General features: G+C 48.0%; 1 pseudogene; it reads right to left on the minus strand.

Moving 5' to 3' along the window:
• Positions 1-2225: 2225 nt before the first annotated feature.
• Positions 2226-2955, minus strand: LOC131923843 (meteorin-like protein; annotated as a pseudogene).
• Between the last annotated feature and the right edge of the window lie 7084 nt (positions 2956-10039).

Genomic DNA, 10039 nt, shown 5'->3' on the forward strand with positions numbered 1-10039 from the left:
AACACCTGTCCCTGTCACTCAAATCGTGCAAGAGCTGGGGATTGCCGACACATTGAAGCAGGCCCTGCCCTGATGCCAAGTGGCAAAAAAAAAAAAAAAAAAAAAAAAAAAAAACCACCAAACTGACCCAGTTAAATCAGGAAACATGAAAACACCTTTAAGCAGGCCACAGTTCAGGTAGTCTCTCTAGTCTGGGCCCCTTGGGAATTAGCTGTGTGTTGGACTGATCTAGAATGTCTTAGCTCCCACATCAGACAGCTGGTCTAGACTGCCTTAGTCCCCAGCAGACAGTGGTCTAGACTGCCTTAGCTCCCACAGCAGACAGCTCCCACAGCAGACAGTGGTCTAAACTGCCTTAGCTCCCACACCAGTGGAGCTGGACTTACAGCCAATGGGAAGCCGAGGCTGCTTGGGCTGGAGTCCACTGTCATGCCTCTGTGTGCACCGTGTACCTGTTATGTTCTGTGTACAAGGAATACAATGTGGCCTTCAGTTGCTTCTAAGCTGTGGAGGAGTCTCAGTGTCCCAGTACACAGACTTGCAAAGTGCTAAGAATCAGAAAAGAAATAACCTAGTATGAGTTTCCATACTAGGAAATAATTTTGACAAGCAATATAATCTATTTTGTGTCAATAAAGAAATAAGTATTTGCTGTCTGGGTATATAAAAAGCTAAGCCATCAAAACAATATTGTAAATGTGTTTCCACAGAAGTACAGGAAACTACAGAGAGTAGGAAGCTGCCTCCTCCTCCATCCTGTCATTCTCCAGCATCTGGCCGGCAAACTGCTTCTCTCGCGTGTGACTGTCTCTCTTTCCATCGACAGTGCCATCCCACCCAAACTAAACAGTGCGGAGACTTACCAGAGTCTTATGCCAATCATTTGTTTCTGATTCAGAAACTCTATAGTAGTAATGTTCTCCATGTTTTCCAGCCACCTGGGTAGGTTTTAAAAATTACAGTGCCAGGCCTGGAGAGATGGCTCCAGCTGTTCTTCCAGAAGACCTGGTTTGATCCTTAGCACTCACAAGGCAGGTCAGTGTTCGCAAGTCCATTCCCAGAGGATCCAACGCCCTTGATAGAGCATGAACAAGATTTAAAGGATTTCCTTTGTTTTGTTCTGTTCTGGTTTGTAATGAGGTCTTAGTACATAGCACAAGCTGGGCTTGAACTCAGGATTTTGCCTTTGCCTCCCAAGTTTTAAGTTCATGATCGGTGGCTGCATTGTACCAATAGGCCTGTGGAGGATTCCCTTTTATGTCTCATCAGACTCTCTCAGCAGAAAAGCTTTATTATTCCTTTTAAGGACAGACAAACTACACCCAAGGCCTTATCTTACAGACAGTAAGGTACAGGACGCAGTAGGGAAATGCTTGAGAAGGACACACTGGTATAGCGGGACACTGAGCTCCTTGGTGGCCTGGATGAGGTGGAGGGGATAGGCTGCAGAAAAGCAAGATGACCGCTGTGGTCCAAAGTGCTAGAGCTGCAGACTCAAGGTAAGGCTGCACGGCCCGCCCTGTGGGAGGGGAGTGGCTGGTGTTCTCCCCAGGACTTAGGCTGTGCTGCACAGAGCCACTTTGAACTCAGGGGATCTCTGTAGACCTTGGCAGTGTCCTGTGGCAGAGTCCACTGAACTGGCTCTACGGTTCACTGGAAAGGACATTCACCCATCAAGTCCATAGAGGTGGCTGTCCACATTGTTGAACAGAATAAAATGAAAATTCACTTTGTCATCTATCCAACACTAGACCTCCTGGGCCATGACATCATGGGCTGCCTGAATGGCCTCATTCTTTCCAAAGCACTCTGTCTTCAGGGGTATGGTCTCCATTTCAGCTCCATTTCAGAAAGAAACTGTTTCAGGACTGACCCATCCTTAAATTACAGCTTGTCTTGACTATTGGCCACTGCATGGATCATCCCAATGTTCACAATGGTCTGCTTCAAGAAGTAAACTTTAAGACTCTTTGTCTTGTTGTTGTTTCTTATGGACATTTCTTTTTTTACAAAAAAATATAACTTAGTTTGCATTTTATAGCATTTCCAACGGGTCACAGTGTGCTTGGCTGGGACCTAATGGGGTCAGAGCAGCATGTACCTTCCCAGTTAGAGCAACGGGCTGGGCCCATGCCACCACCCTGCTGCTTCTATCTAGATTTGAGCAACTAAGGCCATGAACGATGGCATATTTGAAGGAGAACAGTACCATATTGCCCTGAAAGTCACTCCATATTAATCTCATAGGGATTTATGCCCCTCTCCTCTGCATTCCTGTACATCCTTTGAAAGTCACTAAAGCGTGGGGCACGCCCGGCTGTACTCCCCAAAGTGCACATGTCCAGTGAAGAGACTTCCCCATGTGGCTGTACACCACACTCCAGCAGTGTTGTGATATGGCCCAGCCAGTGGCCACTGCCCTCAGGAGCTAGCTGGAAGACCCTGCTCTCCTGCCGGCTCACATGAAGGTAGAAAACCAACACTTGCTGCTCTGGCACATGGGTGACATCCTGGATGAAGCCTCAAACGACAAAGTCAGTGTCAAGGAGGGCATTGGGCGGACAGCACATGCAGGTCCAGGCCCCTCTGCCCACTCTCCAGCTCACACTGGAAGCCTGTGGCCTTCCTACGGATGTCAGTTGGGGCCTTGCCTCCACAGATAGGCCACCCTGCTCTAGGCTGAAGCGCTGCATCTGACCAGGCTCAGCACCAATGTCCCACATCAATAGCGCCAGTTCTCATTTTTTTCCAAATAAATATTGGCCCTGCAGAAGTCCCTGAAAAGCTTTAAGCACAGTCAGGTTCCTGGCAGGTGAGGCGGTGTTGGGCTGTATGTTAACAATGAGCATCCCCGTTGAGTACATCTACTCCACAAAGCCTGCTGAGTAGAGGCTGCTCAACCTCCTTGCTGTGTGACTTCCTGGTCAGCCCACCCTCCTTCCAGATGCACAGGTCGCTGGAGTTCTGCTTGCTTGTGCTGCCCATCAGTACTGGGGGTGGGGCGGACCTGGCCCAAGGCCACTGCTGCCTGACAGCTGGGGCCAAGTCTGTCCAGCACGCCTCAGCACCCACTGAGTAGGCTCTGGAGCCATTGGGGTTGGCGGCGTGATTCCCTGTGCGCTCTGGTCACAGCAGCCCACCCCAGCTTGTCCCTGGCTGCTCAAGCTGCAACCAGAGCTCTTAGCTCAGGCAGTTCATGGGGGTAGAGTCACAGAGAAGCAGGGTGGATTGCAGGCACCGGCGATCCAGCCCGGGAGAAGATGAAGAGACACAGACAGAACTCCTGGAGACACTGGACAAGGGTAAACGATCCTGGAAGGAAGGCATGAGGAGGCTGGGCGAGTCCTGTAGACATGTGTGCACAGGAGAAAGACAGTCTTAGTGATGCTAGGGCCAAGGGTGTGCAAAAAATGGGGGCCAGACCATCGAAGTCTATGAAACCAGAAGCAAACTTTATTTCAGAAAAAAAAATCATCCCAGGGAGGAGGGGAGCTGGGGAGGGGGAGCTTACCAGTTAACTAGGACCAAGCCAGAGTTCGGGCTTCTGAAACTATGGCAAATGGGGGGGGGGGGGAATTCAAGCCCCTTTTTATAGTAAGAAGTAAGCATTAGGCAGGGACACAAGAATTTTTACAATTCTGCAGTTAAACTTTTAGAGACATATTGCATTTCAGGATTTATAATTTTGTAAACAAGGTTTTAGAAGGTTCCAGCTAACTGATATTTGCAGTCTTCTCTGACAGAGCTAATTGATGTTTGCCCAAAACCCACAACTTTTCCTGATTTCTGACGTTGCTGCGTTCTCATAGCAGAGAGAAAATGAAACAATGCAAAGCAGGTTGTTACACAGAACTCATTAAAGGTTAACTTTGTTCTACGGCAGTTGTCAGTGGTAGGGAGAATAGCTAACCCCAGGCTGCAGAGAGCCATTGTAAACAAAACAAAACAAACAACAACAACAACAACAACAACAAATCCTAACATCTGGGCTGCTGACAGAGCTGCCCATCGTAAAACAAAGGTCTAGTTAAAGATGAATCCCTATTTTCTGGCAGAGCTGATGGCTGTCAGCTTCCATCTCTTAAGCTTACAACATTTTATTCCTATATTCCTATCTTCCTGTCGTCCTATTCCTGGACCACTCAGAAGGCCCATGAAATGCTGGCCTCACCACAGGAGGGCTTCCAAGTCAAGATGAGCAGGTGAAAGGGTCCCTCCTTAGCTGACCCTGTAAGAATCACACCCAGGATTATGGGAGCCCCAGCTCTGTTCAGGGAACAAGAGCTGGAGAGTTTGCACTGTGTCATTGAGATGAAGAATGAGCAAATTCATGAGCTGGAGAAGCACCTTCTCCTCCTCCTGGAGATACTGAAAGAAAAAAAATCTGATATTAGCACTGAAAAAGACCATCTTGGGCAGGAGGCTGAGGACCTACAGTTACAAGCTGGCAACAGACTGACCATGTCAAGGCGGTTTGAAAAAGATCCACCCAGACCTGGGAAAGGACTCAGAACAGCCACTGATGCAGCAGAGGGAGAAGCCACTGAACCATCTGAGTCCTGGGCCAGTGCCTCCTCCATCTTACCCTGTGATAGGAATTCCCACCACGCCCCCACGGCTGTGCATAGCTTAGTCATTTCCGGTCATACGTCCTGCGTGACCCATGACCCCGTGGCTGTGTGGTTGTTCAAAGCGCTCGGTGCAACCACATGATCCACGTGATCTATGCGCATGCGTGGAATAGCCACATGGGCCTGTGTGTGCAGGTGCGGCTTGGCCTTTAAAAGCTATCCCCCACGTTCCCCTGCCCCCTTCACACACGTGTTTTTTCAGCAGACCTGATTACATCTATCCTTTTCTCCTCATCTTAATAAAACTCTTGTTAGTGGATTCTGTTGTGTTTCGTGACTTTTCCTCGCAGGGTAAGAGCGCTGCTAAAAACCATCACCCTGCCCTCTGCCACGCCTCAGAGCTCCCCCATGCCCCCGACACCTCCCTGTGACAGCCAGGCTACCGCTCCCTCCAAAGACACCATGGAGAAGAGAGCAAGAGATGCTCAATTCTTCTCCCAGGGTGGACAAGGTGGGCAGGAGGAGATGATGTATGCAGGCAACGATGATGGGGGAGGGCGGGCCACCAGGGTCACCCCAAAAGTGCCTTTCCTTAGCTGGTCCGGGGGAGCAAAGGCAGATATTTCCCTTCCCTTTCCTCTGTCCTCAGAGAGTGTCCAAGACGTCTCCTATGAAGCTGGGGCTATTTGGACCATCTGACAAAGAGGGGACAACCTCGTCCCGGAACCTCACCTTTGCTGACAACTCCGTGACCTCCCAAGTGCTCATTACCATACCCGTAATTCTCACTCAGAAAAATGGAAAAGGACACAGCCCAAGGAAAAGGAATGCAGTATTGGTTTTGCTGAGATGGCTTCTCACCACGTAGCCTAACTGTGAACTCAAAACCATCTTGCCTCAGCTTCCTGAGTGCTGGGAACATGAGTGTGTACCATCACTTCCAGCTGGACAAAGGGTTCAATCTGCACAGAGATGAGCACTGTTGATAGTCTGAGGCACATTTATCTAAGGTCTTAATGTGAAAATTAAAACCTTTTGTTAAAAATAAAACGACAGATTTACATATTTTATATATATAATATTTATATATAAAATAAGAAATCTTTCAGAGATAATCCAGAAACCCCCATCTCCTGTCACAAATAGGAAGGGCTTGGCATCCAGGTGTGCCAGTGGCTGAGCCCACCCACAACTTACACTCTTCTCCACAAAGGTTTACTATCTCTGTGGTAGGAAACGACGCTGTGCCTCTTAGCTAGTTCTCAGATGTCTGCAGGGGAGAATTAGGGAGGAGGCTCACCCTAGGCATGTTTGTAAAAAGTGTGTGTGTACAGTACTTTCCAGCTGCTTTATGCTCCTTTCAAGACTAAAGAAGATGGGTGCTGGGAGGAGGGGTAGATTGTGGGAGGTGGGCAATATTTTTTATTTTTATTTATTTATTTATTTTTGAGACTGGGTTTCTCTGTGTATCCCTGGCTGATCTGCAACTCACTCTGTAGACCACTCTGGCCTCGAACTCACAAAGATCCTCCTGAGTGCTGGGATTAAAGGCATGTGCCACCATGCCTGGCTGGGTAATATATTTTATAGAAACAAAAGTAACATTAATTTTGCAGACTCTGTCCACTTTAGCCAGGTTGCATTAATCAGTGTCATGAGTCTCTAGAGAACTGATTCAAGTTCTTTCAGATTCTGTTGTATTTGCCAAGACTCTCCCAAAATACCTGTGCTGTTTTCATATTGTTCAGCTGCAACTTGTGAAAGCTACTTCTTCCATTTTCAAAAATAGGTTGAAAGCTACTTTTTAAATTAAAGTATATATTTTCTCAAAAAAAAATCCTTGGGCCTGGGGGTCCCTTCTGAGTCTTGGAGTCTCCTGGTCACAGCAGCTGCTCCTCCTCCCGCTGACAGGGTTGCCTGCTGGGGCACCCCTGCAGCGGCTGGAGCACACACAGGCTGGGCTCCTCCAGGCCACCGTCGTTCCTGAGGAACTAGGTAGTGTTGTAGCATGCAAGGGGCCGGCCTTTGGCAAAGTCTCCTTGATAACCCGGAGGCTCTCTGGCTCTGCCCTCACTGAGGCTGCTTCCTACACTGTTCAGCTCCAGCTAGGGCCAGCAGCACCGCTGGAGCTTTGACGGCCACTGAGGGACAGCACCCTTCCACTGGACAGCACCCCTCCACTGGACAGCACCCCTCCACTGGACAGCACCCCTCCACTTGGCGACAGTTCCCTGGGCTCTGGGTTGGAGAAGCCCTATTGTTACGGCCTGAGCCTGTCAGCTGGGCAATACCTTCACCCTCTGAGTGCATCTCCTTTCCTGGTGGCAGAAGCAGGGGAACACCAACAACATGAGGCTCAGGGACTATTTAGGGCTCTGCAGACCGTCAGAGGTCTCCTCCTCTCCCAGGGCTGCTGGTGACTGTTTTACAGTTGGTATGGTTCAGAGTGGCCATCTTCTCCCACTCTCTCAGAAGCCTTGAACTAGTGTCACCACTTGCTGCAGGAGCAGCAGCTCTGGCCAAGCCACTCAAGCACTAAGATTGGGGGTGAGGGTGCAGAGAGGACAGCCTGGCACAGCAGGCCTGCTAGGTAGCAGGTTTCTCTGCTGACACAGTAAGCCAGATCAAGCTGAACTGAAAAAGAAAAAGAACAGGGTTATTTGAGCAAAGCAATTCCCAGGTGCGTCCTCCAACCCCAGAGATCAGGGGCAGAGAAGTCACGGGGCCGAACTAAAGCAGGGAGCTTATATACCCTGTAGGTGAGGGGTGATGACGTGTCCTCCACAAACTGAGTTTGTGCCCAAGTATGGTCAAAAGTTGACTGCTTTAGGCGGGGTCTTAGGCTACTAGCAATTTCAGGGAAGGAGCCACTGCAGCCACCAAGAATGTAGAACTGGGCTTTTTGATACCTTTTCTTTGTTGGAGATTCTCTGAGAGGGTGGGGTTTGGAGAGAGAGGAGTGGAGCTTTCTGAATCAAGCAGGAGTAAGCTGCAGGTTCCAGCTGAACACTAGGGGTTGCAGTTCTAATTATCTTTCAAAGATGGCTGAGCATTTTTATTGCTTTTAATGGAGGCAAACCCTTAAGCAGCACATTCTAAGTTTGATCTGAACAAACTAAAAGGGGATATAGCTAGAAGTTTTCCTATGTCCTGCCTGGCCCTGTCAGGATAAATCTCTTATCCAGCAGTTCCACAGCTGCTTGGACCCAAGCAAACACACAGAGGCTTATATTAATTATAACTGCATGGCCATGGCTCAAGCTTTTTGCTAGCTATCTCTTACATCTTAAGTTAGCCCATAACTACTCATCTATGTATCGCCATATCTTCCGTGGCTTTACCTGCGTCCCATTACATGTTGCTCCTTGGGCAGCTCACTGGCATCCCATGTCTTCCCCCTCCCCTGTAACCACCACAACCCCACCCACCTCACCCCACCCCTGCCTTCTTCCTGTTTCTCTCTTTGAATTTCCCTGCCTGCCTCTAAGCTGCCTTGCCATGGGCCAAACGGCTTTATTTCTCAACCAATCAGAACAACACATATTCGCAGCATACAGAAAGACATTCCTCCATCAAGGGGATAAATGAATATTCAGAGAGTAGGAAGGTAAAACAAAACAAAACACATAGCTTAACTCTCAGACCTTTAACCTGCAGCTCAAAAGAAGACCAGACCTTCTGAGGGGCACACAGGGAGTGAGGAGGCTGACTAGAGGGAGCCACATAATCAAGGGACACAGTGACCTGATTTTAGGCTTGATTCAGCAACTATTTACCATACAATCTCACATTAACTCCGGAGACATTCTAATCTGAAAGGTAGACTTTCATAAATGATGACCTTCTGGAAGTCGACTAATATCACAGGATATTAACAAGGGAGGAGGAAGAAGTGCAGAAAATGTCACAGGGATTTCTTCTCTTGGGGAACCTTGATTCCGGGCTCTTAGGATTTTTTTAGTACTTAACTGTTTGAAATGTCACCTCTTATGGGATATTTTTCTGGTACTTTATTGTTTGTGGGTGTCTGAACTCTGCTAACTTTCCTATCCTACACAAATAAACATTGCTAATTTGAAAGGAAATCAGTTACTCTTTCTACAAGAAAGCAGGGAGGATTCAGTACCAAAATGTCACTAGTGTTATTTATTATGCAGTGTTGTTCACTGTGCAAGAAAAGTCACAGGCACAACAAAACCCACTATAAGAGTTTACTAGGGGAAGGGAAACACAAGGGTGTGCTCAGGATTATTGAAAGATTGTGTAGGAAGGGTGTGTGTGTGTGTGTGATCTGCTTTTATGGATTTCCCCACACATGCACATATGGGTTTACGTAGCTACGCCACACATGTGCGTAGATTGTGTGATCACGCTGCATGCAAATCACGTGACTTTGCAGCGCACTGATTAGTAGGACATAAGGCCCTGGAATGACTAAGCACTAGACAGCGCATGTGCAATCATGGGGGAGTGGCTAGGAATCCTATCAACTAGTCACTTGTAACTCCTACCTAGTGAGCATTTTCTCTGTGTCCTGGGCCACTAATTACTTCTCAGTTGTCCTTACAGCCACTGCTGATACAGGCTGCTGAACATTTACATTAAAAACATATGATGGGACTAGAGAGATGACTCAGTGAGAGTACTTACTGCCCTAGCAAAGGACCCAGGTTCAGTTACCTGAATCCACATGGGAGGTTCACAACCATCTGTGACGCCCATTACCTAACACCCTCTTGGCCTCTGGGGACATATATATACACACACTCACACACACACATAAAAATTTAAATAAATAATAAACTTTAACACCGACAAAAATCATCTATGACTTAGGATAGTTTAAAACACCGGGCACTGGTCCTCAGGTCTGCAGGATGGCTCATCTGTAAAGCGCCTGCAGTTCAAGCACAGGAATCCTGAAAAGGAGCCAGGCAGTTTGTTCACACATCTGCAATCCTTTCACAGCCAGGGTCGATCCCTGTGGCTTGCTGGCCCCCCAGTCTATCAGATCTCCTGAGTCCCTAATTAGGTGAGACTCTCTCTGTGTTTCTCTCTGTCTCTCTCTCTGTCTCTCTGTCTCTTTCTCTCTGTCTCTGTCTTTGTTTCTCTCTCGGTCTGTCTCCCCCACCACTGTCTGGTTTTTTGAGACAGGGTTTCTCTATGTAGCCCTGGCTGTCCTGGAACTCACTTTGTTGACTAGGCTGGCCTTGAACTCAAGTAGATCCTCCTGCCTCTGCCTCCTGAGTGTTGGGACTAAAGGTATGCAGAAAAAGATCAGGCAGAGAGTGGTAGAGGGGAAAGCCCTGACATTGGCCTCTTGTCCCAACATGCAAACACATACACGTGCACTCATACACTCATGCCCACAGAAATGTAAAAATAAAACCACAATGGCTCTCCAGTATGTTAATCTTTTAAAAACAATTAGAATTTAGCAAAATAAAAGAAATTCCGTTAGCAGAGTT

Source organism: Peromyscus eremicus, chromosome 14, assembly GCF_949786415.1.
Source record: "Peromyscus eremicus chromosome 14, PerEre_H2_v1, whole genome shotgun sequence".
Taxonomy (NCBI): Eukaryota; Metazoa; Chordata; class Mammalia; order Rodentia; family Cricetidae; genus Peromyscus; species Peromyscus eremicus.